Raw genomic sequence first — 15,995 nt, 5'->3', positions numbered from 1 at the left:
GATCCCTATAAAATTAAATTAAACACTTTATTTATATATTGGACTCATCTATATAGAAATAAGCTCAAGTTAAGACAAATATTAGAGCCAATGCAAATCTGCATGTATAAGGAAACTAGATAATTATTTCATTTGGGATTATAGTTAGTAAAAGCACTTGTGAGAACTGTGAATATAAACACTGTTATCAATTACATATAATGAAAACACAGTGGCTTCTGATATAGATCTGCACTTTCTACTCATTAAGGAACATAAAATTGTACTCAACTAGCTGTCCAAGAGAATAATATCCTTTACGGTGAAGCCTTGGGCTTCTTCTATGTTGGTTGGTATTTATTTGGTAACTCTTTGCCTGGCCCTTTTTACCAAATAATTGAAGTCACTAGTACTTTCCTTATGATTGCAAGCAGAATCTTCATGTTCAATATTTTCTCACATTGGATACTGTAGGAAATATCGGTTCAAACATTAGACACTGTACTCCAGCTTCCATTCTGAAATTCTGCTGTCCGTGTCACTGGTTAATGGCTATAAAATATAATAAATAAATATAATAAGCCTCATGATGCCATAGCCTTCTGGATCTCTTTAGCCTCAATGGCTGTGTTTATGTTCCGTATATTGAACAATGAGGAAAAACAGTAAAAACCCAATGGGTTAGAGTCCCCTTCTGCTTCTAGCCATATATGAAAAAGGAGTTACCTATTGTGAAGTGTTAGTAAACATCCTGTAAGTTAATATACTCCAGAGACATGGCTCTTCAAAGTAGTCATGTTCCATAAGTAACTAACATTTATTGAAAACAATATTCTTGTAAAATATATTTATGTGAATATTTATTCCATTTAAAGAAATTAAAGCAAATTTATGACTTATTTCTTTTCTTATATTGATCAATTTTAATTGGTATTATGGTACCTCTCTTCTAAGAATGTATAAATATATGACTTAATACCCAATATCCAATTTTAGTTTTATCAATAATTTCTAAAATGTCAAATTAATTTTTATGAGCAACTTAAAAAATAGCACTTATTTTACTATAAATGTTATTGCATTTTTTTTGGGTTGTAATAGTCTGAAGCATTATAGTAGAGTTAAAAGCATGTTTTCATAGATCCTGTCACACACTATCATATAGAGCAGAGTTTTATAGATTATAAAGTAGCATTTCATAAAATGTTTTTGATGCTATTTTCCTAATTTTTCATCAATATATAAATAATTTTCAAATAAAAGTACATTGTACTAGCTTTCAGAATATATAATTTCTCAAAAACAATATATAAATAAGGCAGAAATTAAATTATATCATTTAAAAAGTAATTGTATTGTCTTGAATTTCTATAACAATGGCAAATGAAAAGATAGAATTCTACCTTTGTGTAACTTATTTTAAAACAAAAACAAACAAAAAAAAACTATGTTCCCCAAATATTTTATCTAATGTTTGAACAGATATTTCCTATCTTTGGGAACTCAAAGACCCCATTTCCACTCTTCTGTTTAATGCTACATATTCTATGAAAACTAAGACCCTTACAATCTTCTCTTCACAAACTTGCCATGGCTGCTGGTTAGTCAAAGGGAGGTAATAGTGTAGGACTGGACGTTGGAGGAGGAGAAAATAATACTCTTTCTGTTTCCGTTCATGTTGGGGGCAGTATCTGCCCAATAGCAATAGGTAATAATTGAATACAGGGGATTCTGGTCAGTTTTAGCCTCCCTACCTCAGAACAGCTTCCCAGCGTCAGAAGGTTGTCTCCCAGCCTCATTGATGTGATGTTTCTTGTGAGGTTGCAGCACAGTCCTAGGGAACCCATTCTTAGAAATCATAGCCTTGGTCAGGTGATCCTACCTTAATACGGATAGCATCCCACATGCTACTAGAAGGGCAGCAACAAATGACATGTTCCCCAGAATGAAGGGGGGTAGATATTTCCTGGTATTTTTAATCTTTGGGTAACTTCATTTTCATTCTTTTTTTTACTTCAGTCATCTCAACGATTTTTCTACTGGTTCCTGTATAAATGTCTCCTTTTTGATATATCTAGAATCATTCTGTTTTATTAATTACCTAACTGATGTAATATGTCATACAATAAAATGACTCAAAGATTATAAGATGAGATTTTTTTTTTCTTAAATGTATTGGGAAAAATAAAACCCATATCATAAAATGGTGGGTTTGGTAAGTTTCTCTGCCAATGATTGTAATACGACTACTATAATTTACTCATTTTTCATAGCTATGATTAAAGCAATTGTCTTGAGGAGCCCAAATATATTCAAGAAGATAATAATCACAGAGGATATTTAGAAATTGAGTCCATGTGTTTGATTTAATTCAAAGTTATCCTGTGAATAATTATGAATTAAAATGCAAATTCAAGTTTTATTTTAAAATATAAGAAACTTTAGGTAGAAACTTAATCATATTGATGTTGAACCTTAAATATCTTAAGATTTTATTTTAATAACAAAAATAGTACATGCTCACTGTTAATTTAATATAAATAAATTTTAAAATGCAAAAATATCTAAAAGGGAGCCATCTCCTCTCATAGGCCTATATTTCAGCAAGAATCCCTAAGAATTCTAAGGTATATTGATTGGATATTAAAATTTTAAATATCAGAATTAAGAAGTAAAGAAAGCATGAGAGTTTCTAAATTAAATCCTGAGATGACATGTTGAAGACATGGATTTAGAGCAAATGGGCTTATTTGTTGAGTCTAGTGAACAAAGAGAGAAAAGGAAGAATTAGGTGTACAAATGTGTTATGCCCTTTCTCCCCTAGACCAATTCCTCAGAGGGAATGCTGTTGTTTGGTTTTCTCTGCAGGATGTGATAGCAATGAGCCCATGTAGACTATGCTTGTTTGCCTCCCTTGAATGTTTCATAAAGATAGGGGTAGGTCAGAAGCTTCGGGTTCAGTGAGTCATATTGTAAGGAGTGTGTTTCTGTTTGTATTGGAAGTTTTCCTGATGCTTAGTTTTCTTATCTGACAGTGAGGAAGCATGGTAACATGTATATCAACTGTCAATCATGTCACATTGCTATCTATCATACTCGATAAAATAGACCTAAGTTACGTATTATGTATTATTTCTTAAATATTCTTTAAGCTATACTATATAATAACCATATGGTATATAATAACCATCTATTCAAAATTACTCTGTTGAAGAGTATGCAGGTATAAATCAGATATGCTTATTTTAAAAATATTTTTTAAAATTATGTGAGTAGAGTGGTCCCATTATTTTGGGATATTAAATGAAAACTATATGAAACATTTAATTTTTCTCTCTCAATTTGACCCTAACTTCACCACCAATACTAAGGAAAACAAACAAACAAACAAAACTAAACATTACAACAATTTGTGTAATTCTAAATTCAGTATCAATTTTAATGCTTTACTGTGTTCCATCCATATATCTATGTATCTATGTGTCTGTCTGTCTGTCTATCTATCATCTATCTACTGAGAGGAGACACTTTAAAATGAAGACACTCAAATTTCCTGAAATTATTTATTAATAATAAAATGTTTCTATTATACCAAAGATAATTTAATAAAATACCATTGTTCCAATTCTAAGGGTTATTAAAATAAAACATTACTGCATTATCAGCAATATCATATTTTTGCACATGCTTAAACTTTAAAGGTTGAAATTGCACATTATTTGACTCTCAATGAATTAACTATCATAAAAAGTCTACTTAAAATAAGAATAATTTAAAATAAAATTCAACTTGATAAAATTGATTTTTAACTTTCAAAGTAAGAAATTTCAATTACAGGCATAATTTTTAATGAAATCACTCTTACAAATTTATTGGCACATTATATTTTCTGTTAACATGATTCCCTTTTGAGAGCACATGGGAATAATTGTAATTCATAGAATGTTTGGATTAATATTAAAACCCAAACACCTGATTGGGTTTTATGAATGGTCACTATGAACATTACCTATTCTTTTAAAGAAGGAAATATTTTAAACATGCAAGTCACAGAAGATATCCTTAACTCATTCAAGTTTGTGTAATTCATTTCCAGTCAAAAGTCTATCACATTCCAGGATAATCATATAATTATACATTCACACACACACACACACACACACACACACACACACGAACATAAACATAATCACTTAATCACTTATATGGGGTCAACATTCAGTTCCAGAAAAACTGAATCTAATATAAATAGTGTTGATGTAAGGGGAATCATTTCAAAGTGTTAGATAACTTACAAAGTCATTTGGGACTTGCTAAAGAAAGGACATTTCCAGGCATAATTACTAAAATCACACCATCTGGCTCAGATGCAAGAAGGGGTTCTTCTTATGGCACCTTAAAGAAGCTTAAGAGCAGAGGGTTAAAAATTAGCTAAAGAACAATGAGCATCAAGGGTCTAATATTAAATAGTCTAATGAACATGTATTTGAGCTCCCATAAGGAGAAGAAAGAATGTGTAGGAAATAATTTGGAGGAATAACATGGTCTTAGGAAAATTTATTTTCTAAGTTTAATGAAAACCACCAACTTGCTGAAACAAGTTGCTAATCAAAACACAAGCAAGATGGGTAGGCACACAATGGTCAATAATATTAATCTTGCTTCCCATGGTGTACACATTCAATAAACTTTGTTACCTCTAACTTGAAGCATTCATTCCTATTGTAATTTAAAAATTACATCAACCTCCCTCACTAATCTGTTAGCTACAGGAGGGTAATTTCCTATGTTTATCAATTTCCCATGTTTATCAATGTCTTCTAAGGGGTCTATATAGATTATTGAGTGAATGATTATTGATTAGTGATCATGGAAAGATACAAAAATAACAGTGAATAAAATGAGTAACATAGTCACAAGATAACATTTTCTGACTCTGGTGCAGATTATAAATCTCTCCTATTTCAGCAATAGACATATGTAAAATATTATAACTAGTACAGTTATAAGACTAAAATTATAAATAGTAAACTGGATCTAATATATAGAATGTACTCCCTGAGCCGGTTTGTCTTAGTGGATATTGTGTCAGCCTGCAGACTGGAGTGTCCCAGGTTTGATTCCGGTCAAGGGTACATGCTCAGGTTGCAGGCTCGATCCCCAGTAGAGGGTGTGCAGGAAGCAGCTGATGAATGATTCTCTCTCATCATTGATGTTTCTCTCTCTCTCTCTCTCTCCCTCTCTCTTCCTCTCTGAAATCAATAAAAATATACTTTTTAAAAAATATATAAATGGAATGTACTTTCTGGATGATTCAGAGTAGAACTCAGATCATAGAAAGAATAGATCAGATCAAAAAGCAAAACCTGGGATAGAAATTATATTGGTAGCTTGTTTTGGGGGATATAATAATTCAACAGAGGAAGTTATAAAGTGGAGGAATCATGGACTTGTGCTTACCTGTCATTTTCACAGAATGTCTGTCTATGTCACTCAATTGAAGGGAAAATATTCATTTTTTCTTTGATTTTTACTTTTGAGGTTCTATGGAGTTTGAATATTATTTAGAAGCCATGCATTGTCCTGTGCGTAGTATTTAACTCCACTTAGTTAACATGACTTTTCGGTGTTTTATTTTGTTTTTTAAATATGGGTAGCACTCTGGACAAATGTACAAAAATATTAAAAAAGAAATACTCTTCAACACTACTGATGCAATTCCATCATTTCATGCATCAGTGTGGATGTTCCTCATGTGAATACATAAACAGAAGCATTTAAATATGCACTGTTGGCACTCTGGAGCTCTTTCTTGCCCATAAGAAAACATAAGTGGTAATATAAGTGGCAAAATAGCACATCGGAAGCTTTTCAAATGTGTGTATGGAATCCTTTTATTAGAGAATAAGTCACAGGCAAAGATTACTTTTAGTCTTAGCTTTCCCCTAGTTGACTATTGAAAGTCAAGTCTGTAAAGCATTCAGATAAAGAGGACAGCACTTATCCCATTAGGTTAATTTTTAAAAGAGATTTGAGTTAGTTTAGATATTAACTGAGATCGAGTTAATTTAACTTTAGCTAACATTTATTAGGTGATCAGTTTGCCCACATAATTTTTTACAACAAAATGAAGCATATGCATTCTAAAAAGTTATGCATGCAGCTCACATTTTTAAAAAAATGATGCATACAAAAATATATGAATACTACTGGCCCAGTAGTATTACATACATGGGAGGGGAGGGGCGGTTCCCTCAGCCCAGTCTGCACCCACTCCAATTGGGGATCCCTTGGGGGATATCCAACTGCTGATTTAGGGATCGGGCCTAAACCAGCAGTCAGACATCCCGCTCGCAATCTGGGACTGCTGGCTCCTAACCACTCACCTGCCTGCCTGCCTGATCGCCCCTAACTGCCTCTGCCTGTCTGCCTGATTGCCTCGAACTGCCTTCCCCTGCTGGCCTGATCTTGCACCCAACTGCTCTCCCCTGCTGGCCTGATCACCCCTAACTGCCCTCCCCTGCTGGCCTGATCTTGCCCCCAATGGCCCTCCCCTGCCGGCCTGTTCTCACCCCCAACTGCCCTCTCTGCCTTGGCTTCCACCACCATGGCTTTGTCCAGAAGGAAGTCGGACATCCAGAAGATGGCTGGTCGACCCGGTCTAATTAGCATATTACCCTTTTATTAGTATAAATCCGTGGTAGGCGAGCCACATGTGGCTCTTTGGCCCCTTGAGTGTGGCTCTTCCACAAAATACCACTGCCTGGGCGAGTCTATTTTGAAGAAGTGGTGTTAGAAGAAGTTTAAGTTTAAAAAATTTGGCTCTCAAAAGAAATTTGAATCATTGTACTGTTGATATTTGGCTCTGTTGACTAATGAGTTTGCCGACAACTGGTATAGATAGATTATATAGCATAGGGTTGCTTAAATGGGGTGGGGGAGCCTTTGTAAGAAGGAGGAGATGCTCTTGGCAGACAAAAATACATAATCCCTATATCTGGACTGATAGCCAGCCATATGCACTATACTGCCAAACCGGTCATTAAAAAATTGAACCACTTTCTTACACCTTACACCAAACAGCTGTTGCCCTTAAAATCCCTCCTCAGCCCCCACCTTAGGTTCTGCCTTTGCAATTCACCCAGATTAGGTTCTGACTGGTCGGTTTCTATGCCAGTCAGCATCAAAAGCTCCACTTCCTAGGCAGCCATTGGCTCCTCGCACTTCTCCCAGATTTAGTTCTGATTGGTCAGTTTCTATGCCAGTCAGCTTCTCTGGGAATATCTCCAGGCCTGATCAGAGAGGTGGGGCTGATCAGCAGCCCCCGTGGAGGCCCGGACAGAAACAGAGGCTAGGCTGCTGGCAAAGCCTGGAGAGGAGAGATGCAACAGCTGATCAACAGTTTCCACAGAAGCTGCAGATCACACCCTGCCACTTTCTTTGGGCCTCTCTCTGGGCCTGATCCGCAGCCCCCTCAGCAGTCAGTGCTGGTTTGCGGGGCCCGCAGCACTGACTGCAGAACTAACTTCCGGTCAGTCGAGCCTTTGGTCATTTTGGACCCTGGGTTTTTATAAATTAGGATGATAGCATCTAAGATGATTCCTGAGCTTCTGCCCTCTGGTATTTCTGCCCTTGTGCAATCTCTACCTCTTGAGTATGAGCTGGAACCTCTTGTCTCCCTTCTACAAACAGAACATGGGAAAGACAACTAAATGTCACCTTTAAAATTAGATTACAAAATTACTGATTTTTGTCTTGCTTGCCTTCTCTCTCTCTCTCTCTCTCTCTCTCTCTCTCTCTCTCTCTCTCTCTCTCTCTCATTCAGTTCTTGTTTTTAATAAATCAAGCAACAATGTTGGGAGTAGACCTACATGACAAGGAACTGATATCTCCTACAAGTAAAAACCTGAAACCAGCAAACAGTGCTGTGATTGAGTTTGGAAGTGGAACATCCCCAATCAAGCCTTAAGATGACTTCAGCCCTGCTTTACCCCTTGATCATAGCAGAGTGAGAGACACCAGGTCAGAGCCATCCAACTAAACTGTATTCAGTGTTCTGACCCACAGAATCTCTGAGATAATAAATGTATGTTGTTTTAAGCCAAAAATTTTGGGGTAATCTGTTATGAGGCAATGGATAATTATCTGAAAAAAATATACATTGAAATTTAACTTACTATAATATTGTGGTCATTTCTATATTTGTTAAATTTACATTTGTTTCCCCAAATCTTGATATATTACTTGATCAGTTTACAACTGTTTGTAATAACATCATGGTAAAATATGTCCCAGTTTGGTTTGGGGAACCATTAATAAAAAGGTTTATTTACATAGAAGAATAAAATTTCCACTTATTTTAATTAGTCACTTGTCAAGAGTTAAAGTAAATATATTTTGGCTATGAATTTGTTTATTTTTATTGTGGAGATGCTATGGGGATGTGTGGATTATATATTTCAATCACAAATACAAGGGCAAACACAAATCCTTCATATATAATTGGTTAGTTTCTCTCCCTACAAGATATTTATCTTAATTTTGTTTTCTAACAAGTCTGCTTTGATATCATTAACAAATATTATAAAATTAATTATAAAGATATTATAAGCATCTGAAATCAAAATATAATGATTTTATGATCTTCACATTGATATTTTATTGCCTGAAAACCAAATTCAAAGAAAACATAATTTAGTTTGATAATTGATGTTTGTACAAAATGTTATTAAATGCATCACACTAAATAGTAATATAGTCTAGTTGAGTCTAGCTAATTCAAATGAGAAGTAAAGCAAAAACTCTGTCTTGATAGTGAAAGTAAATATAGAAGCAATCCAAATGTATAATGTTCTAATTTACTCTAATACCTAGTTGCACAATGCTAAAAAATAAAGATTAAAAAAATGTAAGTGTTGACTGATGAAGCTGAGCTTATATCCAGATAGAATATATTAGGGAAATGAGCAGATGGGAGGACTAAAGGCTTATTTTGAGTGACTATAATATGATGCCATCCAATATATTATGTTCTGGTGTAATGATCAGCCTTTGTGGTATAGGCTTAAAATGGAGAAGTGTAGCTGTGCATACAACTTTGCCAATCTTTAGCAGCAAAAGCTGCTTTTATTTGAAATGTCTAAAATGATTGAACTGATTGTTTATCAATTGAATGGGGAGAGGTTGTTAACTTCGGTAGAAGTAAATGGTCTCAGATTTGGTGAGACCTTGATACCTCTGGCCACATAGAAGGTTTAGATTAGATAATATGTCAATCATTTATTTAGATATATACTGTACTTTAACATAAATATTGCACATGCTATATGTAGCATTGTTACAAATGAAGAACTTAACAGGTTGATTTCAGACAAAAATGTCTACAATTAGGTGTTAATGCTATTACTTATCTAGTATACATATAATGTAATTAAGTTACTTTCAGAAGAGAATCATAAAATTATATATTCACATTTAGAGAAAAGAAAGTACCCATGTATTTGAAAATGGGAACAAAGTAATATTTATATCAGATGGTAGAGTATGGAGCTTATCCATAACATTTGTTTTTAAATTAGACTAAATCCCACAGTTTAGTTTGGGTTAATCCAGCATGTATTGCAATTAAGATTTTTCATTGAATCTAGTTGGCTCCACAATAACTGGTCCACTGTAGCTGGCATATAGTAGCTAATCATTAAATTCTTGTGGAACCAAATTGAAATATCAAGTTTAAAGGTAGATGAAACTTTAGAAGTTATCTGGCTTAATTCTTCACTTGTTTTTTATTCCAAAATTGTTACATATATAATAACAAAACAAGGATTACTTATCTAAAGTCACATACATTTTTTTCACTTTTTTCTTCCAGGTTTTCCTCCATTCAAATTTCTCACACATGAATAATTTTATTGTCTCATATTGTAACGACTACATCTAAGCAGGAGTTAGAAATATAATTTCCACCCGGCCAGTGCAGCTCAGTGGCTGAGCATCTACTTATGAACCAGGAGGTCATAGTTAGATTCCTGGTTGGGGCACATGCCTAGGTTACAGGTTCGATCCCCAGTAGGGGACATGCAGAAGGCAGCCCATCAATGATTATCTCTCATCATTGATGTTTCTCTCTCTATATCCTTCTCCCTTCCTCTCTGAAATCAATAAAATATATTTAAAAAAGAAATATAATTTCTGGCACGTCAATTCTTTAACATGTAGATTTTAATCAGTTATGATATATGTCATATTCCTGTCTTGTATTTCCTTTCTAAGGTATATATGTCTTAAAACCAACAGCATTATAAAAACAGACATTTATGTAAAACATGGATCAGGAAACTTAAAGCTGAACCTTTAAAATGCTGAATGTAAGTTCTCTTAAAGCACATCTATGCTTAGAAATGAATAATTATAGGACTCTCCTTCATATTTTTTACATCTAGCTTTCCTAAACTATAACATGTTACAAAAGTTTCTGTCTTCATGGAAATATTTCCAAGACAACCTGAGACAGAGACATAGTGAAAACTGCCAAGAAGACAGGAAGTTATAGATGCTAAGCATGGCTCAGTCACTTACTAGTTAAATCATACAATTGCCTCTGTTAAAAACAAAAGCATGCAAGAGAGTGTGGCAAGTTCACATTATTCCATGTATGCATAATTTTGAACTCTGTTTCTTAATTGTTTAAAATTCAGGTAACTATTTGCCTTGTTATAAAGAGTAAAGCTAAGGCAATATTACCATAATATACGGAATACCTAAAGGACTAAATAAATAATAGCTATTTTATTAAATCAGGTATATTTCTACACTTATTTTACTTGCTTTGCAAATTGCCATTTAATCCCGCCTAGAATTAATTTAAATGCAAATGTTGCATTCAGATCTTAGCAGTTGCATATTAGAAAAAAAGAGTACAGCTTTGAAATAATGATAAATACTCTATTAACTTTAATTGTTATTTTCTCGGAAGCATGCAAGAGAGTGTGACAAGAACATTACCATAGGCAAAAGTCTATTCTCCAATAAGACCAATAAAAATTATACCTCTTGTCAAAACTGGAAGGGCCAGTAATTATTAATGAGTCTAATAAAGAATTACAGTATTAATTTAAAAGTTTATTTTTATTCACTTGTGAACCTTGGGCTAATTCCAGAAGTCACATGAAGGAAATGGAAAACCTGCCTGTCTAAGCTCCCTGCCTGCTTTATAGATAATGAGTATAGGGTTACCTCTCTAGTCAAGAAATCAATTAAGCAGTGCAAACATTATTTTAACTTAGAAAAAAGATGTTTCTAAAAGTTTTCACTATTGTTAAAATCATTCTTTCCTTCCCAACAATTTCTACAGTCACAAATACACCCTCTCTCCTTCTGCCAGTAGCAAGATATACACTTAGGAAGAAGGGTTTTAAAGTACAAGAAAAAATGGTATTTCGATTCATATGTTTTTTTCATTACATGACCAGTAGCCCATCGCACGTTATAGCACGCAGTAGGCCATCCACCGCTTCCGTGGGAGCCAGCGGGAACTGCAGCACGCTGCCGGGAGCCATGCTGATTCCACGGGAGGCGGAAGCCAGCCGCCAGCACCTATGGGAGCTGGGAGAGACCTGCTGCGCTTCTGCGGGAGGTGGGAGGGAGCCCCATGCTTCTGTGGGAGACGGGCCCGCCATCTCCTCTCCAGCTAGCGCTCGGCAGTGGAGGCTGCAGCTGGCCCCCCTGTCCCTGTCTGTGTCCACTCCGGCTCCAGGGGGCCGGCCCAAGCTGGGCGCAGCGAAGAAGCAAGCATTCCGCCAGGCCACTCACGCTGCCCACTCTCAGCAGCCACCCCCCGGGACTGGGGGACTCTGGCAGGGCTGAGAGCTAGGCGCTGCCTTCTTGTGGCTATGGGCACTGCCATCTTTGTGATGGGGTGATAGTTAATTTGCATATTACCCTTTTATTAGATAGGATATGTGTTCACTTTAGATTTAGCTATTTATCTCAGAAAACTAATCTGGGAACAAATAGAAACTAATAACAGACATATAAAACCTCAAAAATACTGCCTGGTATATAAAATGGGCTCATTAATAGAATAATCTAACTGTCTGCCCCTGTATAATGCTAAATAAAAAGGTAAAAACTGAGAAATAAGGGAAAGGTGTTATTTCCATATCATCTAAATTCTTATTATATATGTGCCCCACTCTGCATACATCTCTACACACCTAATTATGGAATATACCCAGTAACATAGAACTGAGGTAAGATTATCTGATGCCAAAATATATACAGCACATATATAATAATAAAAGTGTAATATGCTAATTAAATGAGATGTCCTTCCTGACGACCTTCTGGACGAAGCCAAGGCTGCAAGAGAAGCCCGGGTCCCAGGTGCCAGAGGTGCTGGCAGCTGGGGGAAGGAAGGCCTACACTTGCACGAGTTTCATGCATCAGACCTCTAGTTGATAATATAAATGTCTAACATTTATTTGGAGCTTACTATGCGCTAGCTATTACTCTACACAGTTTTTATCTATAAAAGGGGCCTTTTAAAGACAGTTACTATTGAAGAAAACAAGAAATGCAAAGAATATGCCCACTTTCAAATAGTCAAAATAAGTTTTAAGATTTGATTCCAAGCCCGGTTGGTGTGGGTATTGGTTGAACACCGACCTATGAACCAGGAAGTCATGGTTCGATTCCTGGTCAAGGGCACATGTCCAGGTTGCAGGCTTGATTGCCAGTAGGGGGTGTGCAGGAGGCAGCCAATCAATGATTCTCTCTTATCATTGATGTTTCTATCTCTCTTCCCTCTCCCTTCCTCTCTGAAATCAATTAAAAAAATATTTTATTCCAAGCAGTCTGTATCCAATGCTGTGTTCTGAATCTACTCCTATTACACTTCATCTTATCATGTGGCACATGCAACCCTCTATTGACAAAACCTAAAGCAACAACATGCACCACAAATTCAGAGTGTTCTTCAAAGAAAGAGAAGTGATCATAATAATATAAGATTTTCAAGATATTTACCCTAGCAATTTAGACATCCCTGAATGCACACAAAGATATGAAATAACGTAAGGGACACTTTGTAACACTATCACACAACCCATAAAATATTTTGCCTAATTTACTTTTTTTTCAATTATGACAAAAACTAAATTTTAAGAGAGTAAAATATGGCAATATCCTTTTAGTTTTCAAGAAAGTAACTTGCAAGATATTTTTCTTCAAAAACATTAACCATTTTGAGTTTTTTTGATGATAAAGTTAAATGTAAAAAAGATAAATTTAAGTTCCCTACACTCTGAGAGTGAAATAATCTTTATCACCCTATTTTATTGTGCTTTTGACTGGGACTATCAGATATCCATTTTAAGGGAGAAAGACATTACCATCTGTACAAAATCATTAAAATGACTTACTCTATTGAGAAACATAATTCACCTGCCAATCCGTTTTATCTCAGTACAAAGTTTTTGCAATTTCTTTTTCAAAACAATAAATTATTGCAATACTGGATGTGTTCTCTAAATTACTGTCTTTAGTGTTAACAACCAAGACTACAAGTGTACACATTATTGGTTTCTTTGGGGGTTGGCAGGAATTCACTAAGTTTCTTGTAATGGAACAATTTAATTTTGGCCTATGTCCAAAGAAAACAAACCATATTCTGCTTGCTATGTTCAGTAATATACAGAATGAAATTAGTTTTCATACTATAATATTAAATAGAAATTATATATATATATTTAATATTATATATAGATATTTATATATATATACATATATATTAGTTAAAATATATAAATCAATACTGTATTTATTATAATTTTTGTTTCATTGGGATATATAAAACATTTTGAAAGGACTCTCTCAAAATAGAAATGGAAGGAGAAAATATTTTATGTCCTCTTTTCTATTTCTTTAAATTTCCTTATACTCTGAGAAACTTAGACCCTTAGGAAAGAAAATTCATTATTTCCCCTGACCTCATATTAGCATTATAGATAAAAGAAAAACAAGTGAATACATTATCTTTATTCACTTAGAAAAAAGAGTAATAGCATGAGATTTAAAGCAAAAGCAAGGATAGAAACAGCTATTTTTCTACTTTGGCCCAGTGATTGAACCATCTTTTTGGGTTTGCTAACTGAAACAACTGGGAAGCAGAGCAGAACAGTGCACCCATGGGTGTGAGACAGAATGAGCTGGATGACTGTGATCTGTTCACCAGAACCACCCGTGGTCTTTATCTGTCAGGGGCCTTGCTTAGAGCACAAGCAGAAAATTCCACCAAGTTCTTTCACAAGTAAATCAAGAAGCAAGTTGTCCACCATTCAGAACTGAAATGTCATGGCTGATATGTACACATAAGGAACTGTTTGACATTGAAATTGGGACTCAAAAGAACTGTTGGCCCAGAAAGAAACTCACTACAGACTGATTCATTTGCCTTTCAGCATAACCATTATTGCTTGTCTCATTTTCAGTTTTATAAGTGTATTTCTAGAATCACATGATCTCACTCATCTAGGGGAAATAATGAACATAAACTGATGAACAAAAACAGACCCGGAGACAGAGAAGCATCGATCAGACTGTCAAACCTCAGAGGGAAGGTAGGGGAGGGAGGGGGTAAGGGGGAGAGATCAACCAAAGGACTTGTATGCATGCATATAAGCCTAACCAGTGGTCACGGACATCAGGGGGGTGGGGGCATGTGTGGGAAGGGGTTTGGGATGGGAATGGGGGGATGAGGACAAATATGTGATACCTTAATCAGTAAATAATTTTTTAAAAAAAAAATTTAAAAAAAGAAGCAAGCTGTGCTTCACAACCTACTTTAATTTAAACATATTTGTGTAATATATGGTCACTCATTCTAAGATATTTTAATATCTCTTTTCCTGTGACAGGACCAGATATTCCAGTCAATGCTTTAAAAAATTAAAAATAAAAGGACCCATTATGGTTGTGAAAGTGACTTGTTTTGTTTCCCCTGGATTCTTCAACACTGAAGCCCTGTTAAATGGCTACATGCATTTCTACACTTTATCTGTAGGAAGTTAAAAATCCTTAGGAATCTTTATTTGTTTTATTACTTTGAGTAAAAGGTGCTGCTTAGATGTTTTGTTTTGTTTTTGCCAATTTCAAAGTAACACCAATAATTTGTAAATATTGGAAAATATGTATCTTAAAGCATGAAGACAAAAGGAAAATTACTCTGAAATCAAAATAATTTGCAGTTCAGAATCCCTTAGTATCCTTTCAGACATAAATTCTTCCTTACATGTTTGTTTTCAAAATATCAGTTCAGATAAAGAAGTCCCATCAGCAACAACAACCTATTTTGCTATATATCTAAACAGATTTCTAAATATGTGTAAAAATGCAGACAAAAGCTTACTCTCAAGTACCAATTTGATTTTTAATTGAGGATTAATCATCAATAAGAAAATAAACAATGTTGTATGTTATTACACCTAAATATATAGAATTAATTACAAACTCTTAACTTTTACATTATTTTGTCCAAGTTTGTATTAAAAGAAAAGACTTAAGGCTAATTTGCTCCAGGCTTTTTAGCAGAATCAAAAGTGAGATAAGCTGCATTCAATGTTACATTGAAAACAATTAATTGATCTACTCTGTCATATTTTACTACACTTCCATACATTATTAACTGAAATAAATAATCTTATTCTCACCTTACCTGGAGCAACCTGAAGCTTTTCTGAGCATTAGCCGAAATAAGAAGGCACCAAATAAGAAGCGAGATCCAGAACCAAAATATTTCAATTTTTCGCAATCTGTTTCTTTCGAATTGCTAGTAATTTGGTAGAATTTAACCTACCAATTCAGTTATGCATTCCACTCTGGTACTTGTAACTTGGTTTCCCTATTCTCCACAGAACTATTTGTATTTTTCTTGAGGATAATTGGACAAGGCTAATAAAGGCTCCTTAGCACCTGTCATATCATCTCAGTAGGAAGAAAATGTCCTGACCTCCATGCAT

At 34.8% G+C, this 15,995-nt stretch overlaps 1 long non-coding RNA gene across 2 annotated transcripts in view; it reads right to left on the bottom strand.

The window, feature by feature from the left end:
* Window positions 1–323: 323 nt before the first annotated feature.
* Window positions 324–15,995, bottom strand: part of LOC129149320 (uncharacterized) — a 251,282-nt gene continuing 235,610 nt past the window's right edge. For both annotated transcript variants that reach the window (XR_008556237.1, XR_008556236.1), the window contains exon 4: window positions 324–531. This is a non-coding gene — a long non-coding RNA (uncharacterized LOC129149320). The remainder of the gene's footprint in view (window positions 532–15,995) is intronic.

This window comes from Eptesicus fuscus, chromosome 6, assembly GCF_027574615.1.
Source record: "Eptesicus fuscus isolate TK198812 chromosome 6, DD_ASM_mEF_20220401, whole genome shotgun sequence".
Lineage (NCBI taxonomy): Eukaryota > Metazoa > Chordata > Mammalia > Chiroptera > Vespertilionidae > Eptesicus > Eptesicus fuscus.
The sequence above is the reverse complement of the archived record's forward strand: the minus strand, read 5'-3'. Positions and strand labels throughout refer to the sequence as shown.